The 15,755-nt window shown below is 39.3% G+C and overlaps 1 protein-coding gene across 1 annotated transcript in view; it reads right to left on the bottom strand.

Moving 5' to 3' along the window:
- The window catches only part of RBMS3 (RNA binding motif single stranded interacting protein 3), a 454,630-nt gene that overhangs the window by 325,973 nt on the left and 112,902 nt on the right, over positions 1-15,755 (bottom strand). The window lies entirely within an intron of this gene.

Consider the following 15,755-nt stretch of genomic DNA (forward strand, 5'->3'; position numbering starts at 1 on the left):
TTAGAGACAAGGTCTCGCCAAGGTGCCCACACTGGTCTTGAACCTGCGGGCTCAGGCAATCCTCTCACCTCAGCCTCCCAAAGTGCTGGGATTACACGCGTGAGCCACTGTACTTGGCAGGTCTCCGGGTTTTAAATTCCATCTGTAAGTCACATCTCCAGTCCTCTATTCTTCCTTAGTCTCCAAACTCATGTGCCATAACAACTGTCTATTCAATATTTCCACTTCGATGTCACATAGATACTGTCTCCACCCTACTACCAACTTACTCCTTCCAGTCCTCTCCACCTTAGAAAGTGTAACTAACCCTTACATTGCTCAGGCTACAAAACTTGAAGCTGGCTGGGCTCGGTGGCTCAACCTGTAATCACAGCATTTTGGGAGGCCAAGACAAGTGAATTGCCTGAGCCCACGGGTTTGAGACCAGTCTGGGCAACTTGGTGAGACCTCGTCTGTACAATAAATAAAAAATTAGCCGCTCGTGGTAGCGCACACCTGTAGTCTACTACAGGCTACTTGGAAGGCTGAGGCGGAAGGGTGGCCAGAGCCCAGCAGGCTAACATCGGGGTACCCGTGAGTGTGCCACTGTACTCCAGCCTGGGTAACAGAGTGAGACTCCAACTCAAAAAAAAAAAAACTTGAAGTCATCCTTAACTCCTTTCTTTCTTTGATGTTTCTCATTCATTCACTAAATCTTGCTAATTCTGCTTTCCAGATTGTTCAGAATGTAGCCACTTCTCCATGTCTGCCCTGCTGCCTATGTCCACTGGTCCTAGATTATCAGGCCTCCTGACTGGTCTCTCCACTTCCACCCTTGCCCATCTATGGTGCCATCCCAATACAGCAGACTGAATAATACTTTCAAAACTGCAAATTTTGTCATAGCACTTTTCTGCTCAAAATCTACAACGGTAGATTTAGAATAAAAGCAAATGTCCATAAAATGATCTGCAGGGCCCTACTCTATGCTGTTTGCCCTCTGACCTTATCACCTCATCCCTGGCTAACTCTGCTCCATCATTCTGGCTTCCTGGCTGTCTGTCAAACAACCTGGGCATGTTTCTGCCTCGGGACTTCTGCCCCTGATGTTCCCTCTGCTTAGAATCATCTTTCCCCAGAAAACCACATGGCGCTCACCCTGAGATCTTTGCAAGAGATCTTTGCAAGAGATCTTTGCAAGCATGTCAACTTCTCAGAGAGGCCAACCTGTACTACTTTACTTAAAATTGCACCCACCCATCCATTTTTATCTCACTCCCTTTACATGTTTTGTTTTTTTTTTTTTTGAGTTGGAGTCTCACTCTGTCCCCCAGACTGGAGTGTAGTGGCTGCTCCCAGTCACCACAGCCCTGACCTGCTGGGCTCCGGCGATCCTTCCTCCTCAGTCTTCCAAGTAGCTGGAACTACAAGCAGGCGCTACCACGCCCTGCTAATTTTTGATTTATTGTAGAGATGAGATCTCGCCAAGTTGCCCAGATGGGTCTCGAACCCGCAGGCTCAGGCAACCCACTCACCTCAGTCTCCCAAAGCGCTAGGATTACAGGCTGAGCCACCGAGCCCGGCTCCTTTACATGTTTTAACTTTTTGCAGAATAAGATGGCACAACACAACTTACAATATAATTTTTCTCATTTTATTAACTTTCTCCTACATGAAGGGACAAGTTTCAAGGGTATACCATATTTCTTGCTTTGTTCATTGATGTGGTCCCAGCTTCTGGAAGAGATCCTGGCACATAGTAGGTGCCCAATAAATATCTGTTAAAAGGTAGAAGAGATTTTTAGCAGAGTTCTGGAGTATTGAATAGTTCCACTGCTCTCAGGACATTGCAGATGCTCAGAGGAAGTAGAGATTCACTATATGAGAATGGATTAAGGTATAAAGTATTTTCTTACTCATGTTTGTGGCTAGCATGTTTGAAGAGAATGAGAAGAGGCTGGACTTGAGACGTTTCCTAGGCCAGAAGCTAAAACAGTACATGTACAAATATACTCTCACTTATCTTATGGTATAGAAAAAATCAGTCTTTTTTATAGAGAGGAACTGGCACTGAGGGTGGTCAACCAGTCTATGGTATCCTCATACAACCAGGAAAAACATTAACTTCCTCTAGTCACTAGGCTGACTGTAGGCTTCTATTACAGATGTTTCTCTTTGACCCTAGAAATGGTTGGCTAGGTAGCCTGGGAGAAGAGACCATTATAACTTCTCTCTCTCTCCCTTTTTTTTTTTTCCAGTGTGAAGCTGCTTATTATAACATCTTTTAAGGATTTAAATCATCCTTATATAGGGTCAGAATGCAGACACCCAGAATAAGGAGAAGGTAAACGTATTTTACCAAAGTACAGTATGGAAGAGCACATTAAGAAAAGGGAGAACGAAGAGAAATTTCAAGCAACTGAACATTTTTCTAATGCCTGATATTACAAGGAGTATATAATCGGTGGCACAAATGGGCTCACTTGAATCACAATACTTTTAAAAAGCTCAAAATAATGTAATAGACACTGGTCACAAGAATCAGTCACTAGAAAGGTCCTGGGGTATTAATATTACTCACAGTGAAAGTATATTAAGGTTCGATAAGAGAAACAAAATCAATAGGATATCTCTCTATTTATTACAGGAATAGGCTCACACATTTATGGAAGCAGAGAAGTCTCAGGTTATGCTGTCTTCAAGTTGGAGAACCAGGAAAACTGGTGATGTAATTGAGTCCTAGGCTAGAGGTTTGAGCAACTGAGAGGCTGCTAGTATAAGTCCCAGAGTCTGAAGTTTGAATCTGAAGTTCTGATGTCCAAGGGTGAGAGCAGAAGGACTTCTTAGCTTCAGAAGAACATCAACTTACCCTTTTTCTGCCTTTTTGTTCGATCTGAACTCTCAGCAGATTGGATAAGGCCCACCCACATTGTGGAGGGGCAGATTTTCTTTACTCAGTCTAATGATTCAAATTCTTATCTCTTCCAGAAGCACTTTTATTTACATATTCAGAAATAACATTTTGCCAGCCATCTGGGTATCCCTTAACCCAGTCAAGCTGGGACCTAAAATTGTCCATCACAGTTAGGGAGAGCTTTAAATCTCCTTTCACAGAAACAGAAAACATCCCTTTCTCTTATATAATGAACCATAAATGAAATTAAGGGAGAAATTTCTGATTCTCCAACCTACAGGCTTTATTCACAGGGAGAATGTCTATCATAATTAATCACATAAAGAAGAAAATGAAGTAGCAAAGTGGTCACCTAAAAGCACAGTGACTCTGTTATTTACGAGCTACCCAAAGATGAACAGTTGCCATCCATTGAATTTTTAACCCCTTTATAAGTAGTGTTAGTATTCACTTTCATATTGGTAACTAATTTATTTGGTATGCTTTATTATCTTCCTTTTCTTCAATTACTAGCAATCAGCCAGATGTTTGCTCAATCACAAAAGGCAACAGTTAATCCTCATTATAACTCTTTCCAAAGTTTAGAATTGTCCATCCTATTTACTAGGTTAGGACCAGGGTGTGCCAAAGATTCGACTCTGTGTTTGGAGCCATGGGAAGAGGGTGACCCTTGGAGGAGAGAACTTGATTCTGTCCTGGCTTTTGCCACGAGCTCATTCTGAGAGCCTGGGTTAGTAGCTTGACCCCTTTTGGCTCTCAAGTTTCTGCATCTGTTTGAAATAGTTGGATTAGGTGGTCTCTAAGGTCCCTTCAGGTTCCAAATTTCATGACTGTATCCATCAGGCAACCTCATAGGCTACACTCCAAGTTCCTTGGAGGCCAGGAACATGACCCAGTTACTCACATTTAGGCCAAGTCCACAGACCCAAACCATCGAAACTCTCTTCCCAAACATGTTCAGAACAGCTCGAAGAGCCAACGAATGTGGAGACAATCATTTCCAGGAACAGCCTAAGGGACACATTCAACAATGGGCCAAAATTACACATCCAGTTGGTAAAGGTGGGGTCATGAATTTAATCAAGCTCCCATAAAAAGGAAGGACAACACTAGGCTTTGGACAGGGTTATGATGAGAGCTAGTTGTTTGCAGAAATGGCTGCTATCCGAGCTAATATGCTGAGAAGAATGACCCAATGTTTGGGAACTGTTATGGAAAAGCTTAGCGATTAAGGTTTCTAGATCTTTGTGCATATTAGCTATATCAATTGGGTTAAACATGCTGAGGTATAACATTTTGGGAAAAAAAGAATTAGAGACACAAGGGAAAAATAATCATTTGTGTATTTTTGAACACTCTGAAAAATTAATTATGCAAAATATATATAAATAACCACTGCCATCTAGAACAATAAAAAGTTTTAGGTCATGTTAATCAGCAAATACATGGCTCAAACCCTGCTTGCTAGATACCATTTTATATTGACTCATCTATTTTTTTCAAAAAATAACATTTCATTGTTTTCATGGCATAGATGAGAAAAAAATTTCCTCAGGAGAAGAAAATTCCTCTTATTCCAGAATGTCTTTAGGGTAAGGATGTTAATGGCTCATGGATGAACTCATCAGAGCAAATTATAATAAATTGGTCCCTAGAACTCATATTACTCTGCTCTTTTCCTATAAGAAAATAAACACCATGAAAATGGACATAATGCCTATTTCCTTTACTACACTAGTCTTCCTGTGTCAGCAGTTTCGCTGTCCACAATTTCAGTTACTTGTAAGTAACAATTACAATTATAGTACGGTGAAATATTTTGAAACAGTGAGATAAAGGAAAAGAACATATTCACATAATTTTTATGGCAGTGTATAGTTATAATTGTTCTATTTTATTATGTTATTCCTGTTAATCTTTTGCTGTGCTTAATTTATAAATTAAACTTTATCACAGGTGTGTATTAAAAAAAAAACATAGCATATATAAAGTTGAGTACTATCTGTGGTTCCAGACATCCACTGGGGGTCTTCGAACATATCCCCAGCTGATAAGGTGAGAGTACTGTATTCTATATTTAATGCCTGACACAGTACCTAACACATAGTAGATACTCAAGTATTTTATGATGAACTAATAACTCTTGACATATATAATTATGGCTATATAAACGAATGTGGAGACAATTAGTATTGTTAGCACTAAGAAATTCAGAAATTAAAGCATTTCCATAAGACATAGCATTGTCTGTGCCAAGTAATTAAAAAATATATATATATATGCAAAAAGCAGTCTGATACTTCTGGGAAGCCTCTAAAGAAAACAGTAATGCCTTAAGTGGACTCACAGAGGTTTAAAAAAAAAAAAAAGTGGTGACATGCATGGCCTGACAGTTAAACTAGAGTAAGAGAATTCACTAAAGTGAGATGGACGATGGTTTTCTGTCTCTGAGTTAGCACTCTATGTTTTCACTGGAAGCTGATTTTTTTCCTTTGGAGGACACAGACCTGGCGTCCACTCCCGTTCAGTATATTGGAAAGAGAGTGGTGCCCGTCAGGCTGCCTGACCTTGAATGCCATGTCTGCTACCTTCTAGCTGTGTGACCTGTGGTGATTTCCTTTAACTTTTTGAGTCTTGGCTCTCATAGGTTTACTGGCAACTTCCTTATAAGTCTACTGAAGAAACACAGATAAAAATCTATGTAGAGGTGTTAGCATTGTACCTGAGCAAAGAATATATGGAATGGCGTTTGGCTGATATTATTACCCAGGCATTATTATTTACTATTAACATAGGGACGAAAGAGAATATTTAGCGTTAGCCTCTCTAATAACTATCTTCCATCGAAGAAAAAAAGTTCATATAAATTCATAAAGCTTGAGTCCTTTATATTCACAAGTCTGAAAAGGCAAACAAGCTGGGCTCGGTGGCTCAGCCTGTAATCTCACGCCTTTGGGAGGCCGAGGTGAGTGGATTGCCTGGGTCCGCGGTTTCGAGACCCGCCTGGGCAACTTGGCGAGACCTCATCTCCACAATAAATCAAAAATTAGCTGGGCGTGGTAGCGCGCGCCTGTAGTTCCAGCTACTCGGAAGGCTGAGGCGGAAGGATCGCCGGAGCCCAGCAGGTCGAGGCTGTGATGGCCGGGAGCGGCCACTGCACTCCAGTCTGGGCGACAGAGTGAGACTCCATCTCGAAAAAAAAAAAAAAAAAAGAAAAGGCAAATAAATAAAACTTCAAAGAAAAGACAGGTGAATTTTTAAAATCAGAAGGGCTTGAAGGATTTCTTCTTTGAAAATTCTTATGCGTGTAACAACCACATTTGAACGGGTAATGCCAATTTCTCACATGACTCATCTCCTTCCATTTGATTTATTTCCACTCCACAAGGAAGTTATGAATGGAATCTGAAAAGCGGCAACTTGTTTTCCCCTCAAGTGTCTTTCAACTCTCCCTTCCCTTGACTGACCCCATGTTCACACTGCTGCCTTTTAATATCAAAAAATGATTTTTGTGCAAGATACTGCTTTATCTTTATGATGGTATATCATTATAGTTTTCTTAGAGAAAGAATCAAATGTAAATATAGACTTTTTTTCAATTATCCACAGGCAGTTATTTAAAAGTTAGATCTTTAAATGTGCATTATATAAGACATTTGTATTCAAATGTGGGGGAAAAAGTACTTTGGGGACAAACATAAATGATTCTGGATAATTCATCGTTTTATTTTATATTGGACACCACTGCCCTCCATTGTAGATAATTGAATTGGCAGCATCAGCGAGTTACCGATAATGAAGGCAATAATTCTTTAAAATCTTAAATCAGAGAGTGGAAGTTTTTTCAAAAGCAAAAATTCATAGGGCCATGCACATAACTCAGAAACTATAAAAACGTCTTCGTTACGCTAAAGCCAATATACTTCTCACAAGACAGAATATAGTCTTTTGATTTTCTTCAATCCCGTCAGGAGCTGATGCTTGATCCCAGATGAAAAGAAAAAGGCTTGGGACCTTCCTTAGACTTATTCACATAACGTTTCTGTACTTTTAATGTGAGCTGTGAGGTTGCTGGCATTGCTAACAAGACCGATCAAACATAAAACAGGGTCACCATCCTACAATGGGACTGTAATTGCAAACAATCAAGTACAAGAATTCTAAACGTGGCTGATTACTCGCGGGCTGCAGGTTGGTTTCCCTGGGAAGCAGACCCTGAGGCGGAGCTGAAAGTGTGCCATGTGGATCAAGGAGAGGTTTTGGGGTCATCACCTGTGAAAGGGAATGTAAGGACGCAGGAGAGAGCAAAGGAGGAAGTCAAGCTGTGATTCAGGTCTGACCTCAACAGACCTCAGTGGGAGCAAGAATGGCTCCTAATTGTCCCGAGTTCGGCTGAGGTGGCCTGGCATAAAACACGATCACATCGATCAGTTGTTGGATGTGGCCCACCCTGCGAAAGACATGGCTTTGAGCCAACTGGCTTTCTGAAGTTGAGACAATCCCTCCAGGGACTGAAGGCTGTCTGTCAGTAGCTGAGGCAACAAGTTCTTTACTGAAGGGATGTGTGGCTGGGATGTAACAGTGTCACCACATCCTTCCAAACCTCCAAAGTTAGAAAGCTGTCTTGATGTGATTCCTAATAGATCAATAAGAAATGGGTGCGGGGACCCCACCCACAGTCCCTTCTTCCCATCAGAGATGACCGACCTGAAGCCACTCCCATTTCACCATTGATAAGTAATAGCCTCTACTAGAATCACCGAAACCTCTGGTGACTGACTTCTCCTAACATCTGGGGTGGGAGTAGCACATCCAGAAAATAACAATGAAAAAGAAGGTTGGGCTCGGTGGCTCAGCCTGTAATCCCAGCACTTTGGGAGGTCGAGGCGAGAGGATTGACCTGAGCCCGTGAGTTCGAGACTTGTCCGGGCAACTTGGTGAGACCTCGTCTCTACAATAAATCAAAAATTAGCCAGGTGTGGTGGTGCACGCCTGTAGTTCTGGCTACTTGGAAGGCTGAGGTGGAAGGATCGCCGGAGTCCAGCAGGTCGAGACTGTGGTGGGCGAGAGCGTGCCACTGTACTCCAGTCTGGGTGACAGAGTGAGACTCCAACTCAAAAAAAAAACAATGAAAAAGGAATTAAATCGGCACAGCTTTAAATAATAATCTGATTCCCACAAGATCTAATTTCAACTCTGTAGGATTATGCTACTTAGTATTTTATTTTCTTAAATAGAACACCTGTTGTAGTCAATAGTTTGGAGATAATTTTTAATATTCTTGCCTACATTTAGAGCCAGAAATAGCTATAGCCCTGAAATGATAGCTACTTTATATCCCATGACTTAGGTCAGTGACTATTTAATAACACAATCAGCATACTTCAAAACTTTCCATTCTGATATTTAAGTTCATCTTCAATCTATTATCTTGTCTCTTGAAATCCAAAGGAAGGCTGTTTTGGAAATTGGCCTTTTTTACAGTTTTGTTGAAAAAAAAATTGGCCTTTTAAAATATAAAGTACCATCTGAGAGTGTTAAGTGTTAAAGAATTAAAAACAAAAGTAGCATACATCGCTGTCAATCAGTAGGGGCTTTGATCTGCTCTTTGTTGCAAAAGACATGATGCTGTCTAAATAAAAGTCGCAATCAGCCCATGTCAGGTCTGCCACCAGGAACATTTGACACTGTCACACTTGAGGGCCATCCCACAAGCTGAGCCAATCACTTGATGTTCAATGGAACTTAACAACAAAACACACCACAATAAAAGTGTCGACTGAAAGCATCACAACATGTAACTATAAGCTGTTCAGTATTTTGTAGGCTTTCCAAAATGACAATCCTTGACCTGTCTTTTCTCAAATGGGCTTACTGGCACTTGACAGTCTTTCCATTCCTCCCCTCGTTTGGCAAGAAACACGGTAAGAAATTGTCCCATGGTGGAGAGAAATGGCAGGGGACCAAAAAATAAAAGTGTCTTTGATTTCTGTAAACATGAATTGTGTCTAGCCTGGCCTTATGTCGATTTGAAGGCATAGGCAAGGAGAAAGCAAGGCGTACTTTTTCCTTATGGGAAAGACAGAAAAACCATCAGCTTTTTGGTGTGTGTGCATGTGTAAAATAATTATTTAGCAGTTTTTATTATCAGATGTTTCTTTTGTTTTTATAGTGAAGACAGTGAAACCTAGTGCTATACTTATGAAAAATCATTTTAACAAGGAATTGTATTTCCAAAATTAACAAGTCTAAAAAAGATGGGTCTTTAATTTAAAAAAGCTATGAGAATGTCATTAATCCCTGATTTTATATCTAAATGTTCTAGTTATAAAAATGAATGTCTTTATTAACCCAATGAGTAAAATTTTCCCAGGCACAAAAGTAGACTGGCTTATTTCAAATAATCTAATCCTTTTTTTTTTTTTTTGCAATAATAATCTTTAAAAGAGAAACTAAATAGGCATTGGCATAATCTGTTTAAAGTATACGTGATAAAACTTTATGGTTATTTGGGGACAGAGATATTAATATGAGAAAACATTTTCCAGATGTGAAAAAGACATCTTTTATGGAAGACGTTAATTTCAAGCAGTTTCTTCATGTCTCTGACTTTTTTCAGCCCATACACAGGCAGAGACAAGTCATGTACATACCCCACTTGAATTTGAAAAGTACACAGCTCACCTCTCTCCATTCATTCGCCATCTTAAAAAGAGGCAACAGTGACCTCCTTGAGACATCAAGATTATGTCAAGAATGAACAAATAGTAAGTTATCTTTTTTAAGACGTCTGCATTTCCTTCTCTTCCACTCCAAGAAAATTGATGCAAGATAACTTTGGGGATTTCAGCTCTTTTAACACCATCTTCTATTCTTAGGCTAACTTGGAAAGGCAATAATACAGATTTCCTGAATACAAAGGTTTTCTGGGAAAAATACATGAGCCACGGTGGTTTTGCTTAGGCATCCTTCTGTCAGATACAGAGTGTTTAAATGATGGTGATGGGCTTTATCAACGCCCTTCCCATTCATGGCTCCATCCCTGAAGATCTGCAGAATATTTCAAGATGTCACTGGCTGTTCTCCCTGAAGAGTTTCTTGTGGGAGAGCCCGGTGTGGCAGGGCATATGTTTTCATACTGTGACTTCTGCCAAATCTTGAGTCTAAGCCTCACTGAAAGGCATCCTTGGAGAGCCCTGTTGTAGACAGCTCTCCCCTCTTCATTCCCCGCCCCACTGCTGTCTGCTGAGAAATAAACAACGAAGCAGAGCAATTGAGCCTGCTTGGATCTGGAAGTTTTGATTATGTGTCATTCTTGATTGATGCCATGACAATATCATAGCATCCTTTGCAGAACACAGCAAATCAGGGTTATAGATACTTCATTTTCAGATATATTAGAAGTGGGGTAATCACAGTACAAATGCAAGAAATTACAACACTGAGATTATTCCATAGAAAGCAAGTAATTATGAATGTCAGGACTAGAATGTTTCTGCGAGGGGGGGTTTCATGACAAATTTAGGCATACGGCAGATTCCCCACCGTTTATCATCTCTCTTCCTGACATCAAGTGGCAGTGTTCTCACATCCAATGGCATATGCTTCCTTTGTACCAGGGACCAATTATTCTGTCACAACAGACTGGAAGCCTTCAGCAGGTGACATCATGTCCTTGGAGCTTCAGCGGCTCACAATTGCTAGAACCAGTTCGATGTGAGTGACAGTCATGGAAGGGAAGGCAGAACCCTTGCTGGTACACCTGCTGTTTTGTTGAATGATAAGGGAAAACTCATCTAATACCCTTTATTCTCTTGTTCTCAGGCAGTAAACAAACCTGAAATTACCACAATTCATTACATAACTAGTGGCATCAACTGTATGGAGTTGGTACAAATCTCGTTCTCAAATCTCAATACCAACACTAACTGTCTATCAAATGTCATCTCAATTCTTCTTCATTGAAATCCTGTGATGTAATTATGCTATCACAATGCTCCTCTGTGAATTAAGGCTGCATGGTGGGGGGGATTATACATAAAAAGAGGAGATGAATGGAAACATGTAGGGGTGAACCAATGTTGAAAATAAAAAATCTCACAAAGGGTAAAATTAATGAGCTCTGAGCATTCACAAGAGAAAACTGGTAAATGTTTATATTAGCTAACTTCTATTTTTTTACACTTATTTCCAATATCCCTATGTTTTCTCTCATTATGCTGTACTTAAGCACTTTCTTATGCTCTAGAGAAATTTCTCTGTCCCCAGTTTCAAAGGAAAGGAAGAGTTCCCATAATATGTGAGTCTTAAGGTTACAAAAGCAAAAAAAAAAAAAAAAAAGATTGAGAAGAAAGTTAATTTGTATAATGTGCCATCTTTAAAGACCATGTCCTGGTCTTTAAGGAAAATTTAGGGGATTTATCTCATATACTTTTTTTTTCCATGTGAAAATTATTTTTATACTTCATATTATACTAGATTTAACGGGCATACTCTTATGGATCACAGATGCTAGAAAATCTTTCAATTTCTTACCCTACAGTGTGGCTATAATGATTGGTCAAGTGCAATAGGATTGCCATTCACTCTGGACATGACTGAGAAGGTTATTGCTTTATTTGGTGAATCAAAGAGTCCTGTAGCTAAAACTTAGTGTCACAACACCTGCACAAGGGAATTGATATCAGAAATCATGCCCCCTTGGAAAACCACGGGGTAGCATTTTAATTTCACCAATGATTATGTGACAAGAATCTCACCGACTTTATACATTTGGAATTAATCTTGCCAAGCAGTGGCCAGACCTAATAAATGATATTTGACTTCTTTTCTAAAAAAAAAAAAAAAAAAGTTTCATCTTTGTCGATAAACTCTTACTCTTGTATTGAAATCAAGTACAGTAGTATTTTTTCCCTGAAAAAAATCTATATTCTTCACTGTAATCCAATATTTTAACAAAATTATTTCAATCAGAAAGTTTGAAGTCAACACTCCAATTTGCAAAGTAATCTCAACATTTTTAAATAATAATAATGCAGCTGTAGTGCTAAGGAATAAAAATAAATAACTGATCCACAATTTGTTGAATGCCCACTAGCTACCAGTTACTTTCCATGTATTTTCTCACAATAATCTTGTAAAATAGGCACTATTATTACCATTTTACAAATAAGAAAACTGACTTTGAGAGGTTAAGGCCCAAGTTGGCAGAAATAAGTTGTTTCTATTGCTCGTAGGGGTTTGTTTTTATCTTTAAAAAAATGACTAGGCATTTTCAGGAGCATACGTATAAGAGCCAAAATACATCTACATTTTTATGCTGGGAACACCTATACAATAAAATATTCTCTTTCTGAATTTTTAAAAATTTCTCTATCAATTTTTTTTCTGGAATGTGCACATGTATTTTATTTATTTTCTTAATCATTGAAACAGAATTAAAAATTAAATACATATTTTACAAGTCTTTCAGAATAAAACTGGGACTCTGAAATCTTGAATCTCAATCTTTAAATCCATCCTAGTTCAGTGAGTTTTTACCTACTTCAATAGTGGTTAATTTGGTAAAAAGTTAGGGTGATAAAGAATACTTTGCTATAACATGGCACTACCAGGGTACAACTTTAAGCCAACCACTTGTACAAACATTCTGGGCATTGTGGAAATGTTAGCATGTGTAAACCTACATGTACTAAGATTAAAAGTTCCCACCCATATTTCTCATCTGATATGCTGATGCCCTCCTTACATAGTATTTGTTAAAGATTTTCTGACAATTAATCTTTTAAAAATGTTTGCTATAGACAATGTTTTGTTTTTCTTTTTGTTAATTTTTACAATTTCACTAGTTTTTGAATCAAGTTCATCCCCCATTGAATTACTATAATATGCACATATATAAATCAACTTCAAGAAAAGGATTATGCCACTTACTTCACTGTAATTTCCATGGAGAAGTAACATAGCCCAGTAGCCAAGTAAGTGGTCCCTAAAAACCACCTGAGCTCAGGTCACATTTCTCCCAATTCCCAGTTCTGTGACTTCAGAAGTATAATTCAACTGCGTTTTTGTTTCGGTATACTTAAATGTAAATGAGGATGAATATAATAAAATATACACATGCAAACAGATTGTTTTGAAAGCTAAATAATGTATTGAAATATCTTTACATAGCACCTGTATCAGTATTAGATAAGCCAAGTGGCGTCTAGTACTGACATAACACTTGCAAAAGTTAGTCATTATGAACCTCTTTAGGGCTCATAATCAATCTTTTAATTTAATTTAATTTAATTTTGAGTTGGAGTCTCACTCTGTTGCCCAGGCTGGAGTGCAATGTCATGCTCGTAGTCACCCCAGCGTCGACCTGCTGGGCTCCGGTGATCCTTCTGCCTCAGCCTTTCAAGTAGCTGGAACTACAGGTGCACACTACCCATGCCCACCTGTAATTTTTGATTTATTGTAGAGACGAGGTCTCGCCATGTTGCCTGGGCTGGTCTCAAACCAGTACTCGCTTCAGCCTTCCAAGATGCTGGGATTACAGGCTGAGCCACTGAGCCTGGCCATAATCAGTCTTTTTAGCCTCCTGTGTACTATCAAACAATCATTCTCCAATTTGCAGCGAGTGAGCTTTTTTTTTTTTTTTTTTTTTTTAAGGGGAGTAACATTCCCTACTTACAACTTTTAAACAATTCTGCATTGTCTTCAGAATTAATTTCAAATGGTTTAGCTAGTTTGATAAAGCCCTTCAAGAGCTGGTCCTCAATTATCTTTCCAACTTCACTTTTCTCAACAACCACCATGGTCTATCCCTGAAACACACACACACACACATATGCACTCATGTGGGTGCTCCTTAATTTCCTTCCTGTATCTTCTAACCAGATTACTTGCAGCTCTCTGATTTGCCTTTTTTATCCCCCCTTTTCCTTTTTTATTTTTTGAGAGTTTCACTCTGTCGCCCAGGCTGACTGCAGCCTCGATCTGCTGAACTCAGGCGATCTTTCTGCCTCAGTCTTCTAAGCAACTGGAACCACAGGCCCATGCCACCACATCTGGCTAATTTTTAATTTATTGTAGAGATGAAGTCTCGCTAAGTTGCCCAGGCTGGTCTCGAACCTCTGGGCCCAGGCAATTCTCTTGCCTCCAACTCCCAAAGCACTGGGATTACAGGCATGAGCCACTGCACACAGCTCTTCTTTCCTTTTTGAATTCCTAAACCTTCCTATAAGATATTCTCTTCTACCACCATAACTTCTCCTATTATATTCCTTGGCTAATTATACCTTGTCTTCACTTATCCTAGAAAAAAAGTTCTAAAATATTGAGCTAGCATTCCCTCCTTGTGCTTGTTCATAACTCACAATAGTATTTACCATATATAAATTCTTCAATTACCAATTTTCTTGCTTATCTAATCTATTAAACTCAAAGATTCTTGAAAGTAGGTATACTACTTATACTTGCATTCCTAGATCTAGCCAGCCAAGTATTTGTGTATTGAATCATTTGGGAATATGGACTCTGTAAGAGATACAGGAAACATGTATTCCAGGGAAATTTTGGACCCTCTTCAGTTCATATTCCACGACCTGTCTCACTGGAAAAGCTTCAAATACAACACAGTTTGGTGTTGACTCAGTAACATATGGAGTAGAATGAAAAGGAACTCCATACTGTATTTTTTTTCACTAAGAAATTACTCTCTAGCTTATCACAGCAAAGAGCCTCCATATTTTTTGATGTTTAACTGTATCACACCTATAATAGATCTAATGACAGATACTGGAAAGTCAGAGAAAAGTGTTCCTGGGATCAAAGGACTCAGAGAGAAGAGAGGATATCCAGAGATCACACAATCCAGTAGTGTGGCCTTAGTTGGGATGTGGCTAAAAGAGTCTAAAACAAGCAACTGTCTTAGAAAGTCTGTTAGAGAGTTCAGTAAATATAATTACTAGGGTGTCAATGCATCTAATTTAAACACACCAAATCCAATCTCTCTTTTCAGTCTTAAAAAAAGTACACTAAGCCGGGCTCGGTGGCTCAGCCTGTAATCCCGCGCCTTTGGGAGGTTGAGGTGAGTGGATTGCCTGAGCCCGCGGGTTCGAGACCCGCCTAGGCAGCGAGACCTCATCTCTACAATAAATTAAAAAAAAAAAAATCAGTCGGGCGTGGTAGCACGCACCTGTAATTCCGGCTACTCGGAAGGCTGAGGCGGAAGGATTGCCGGAGCCCAGCAGGTCGAGGCTGCAGTGGCCGGGAGCGGCCACTGCACTCCAGTCTGGGCGACAGAGTGAGACTCCAACTCAAAAAAAAAAAGTACACTAAAACACTGGGCTATCGTATTCCTACGCACTTTGTTATTTGATATACTGTCCAAGGATAAGGGATATTGGTCCTGTCTCAGGCCTACTAAATCAAACTCAGAAAAGGAGGTTCCACAGACAGGTAATGTAGGTACATGTGCACTGTTGCTCAGAGTACAAATCTATGTATCTTCCTTTATTCATAATACAGCAATACACATGAGGGGTAGGATATGTCTGTACATTATGAGGAGTGGTTAATTATACTAGGATGATATTATGCAAATATTAAAATGTTTATGAAGAAATGTTTTTGATATAGACAATACTTATTCCTCAATATTAACTGAGAAAAAAAGGCTACAGGTATCTATATACATCTTAATTACCTATGCTTTTAGGGTTGTGGGTAGATACATACAGAACAGAAGCTGGAGGGGGAAGATTAATGATAATTATCTCTGGGTGGTAAGATTACAGTTGATCTTCATTTTCACTTTTGCACATTCTGAGATTTAGCCATTACAAAATGTCTCTGTATTTGAACCCCAAAGGTA

Source organism: Carlito syrichta, unplaced genomic scaffold, assembly GCF_000164805.1.
Source record: "Carlito syrichta isolate Samal-C Ts95f unplaced genomic scaffold, Tarsius_syrichta-2.0.1 Scaffold303987, whole genome shotgun sequence".
In the NCBI taxonomy this organism is placed as follows: Eukaryota; Metazoa; Chordata; class Mammalia; order Primates; family Tarsiidae; genus Carlito; species Carlito syrichta.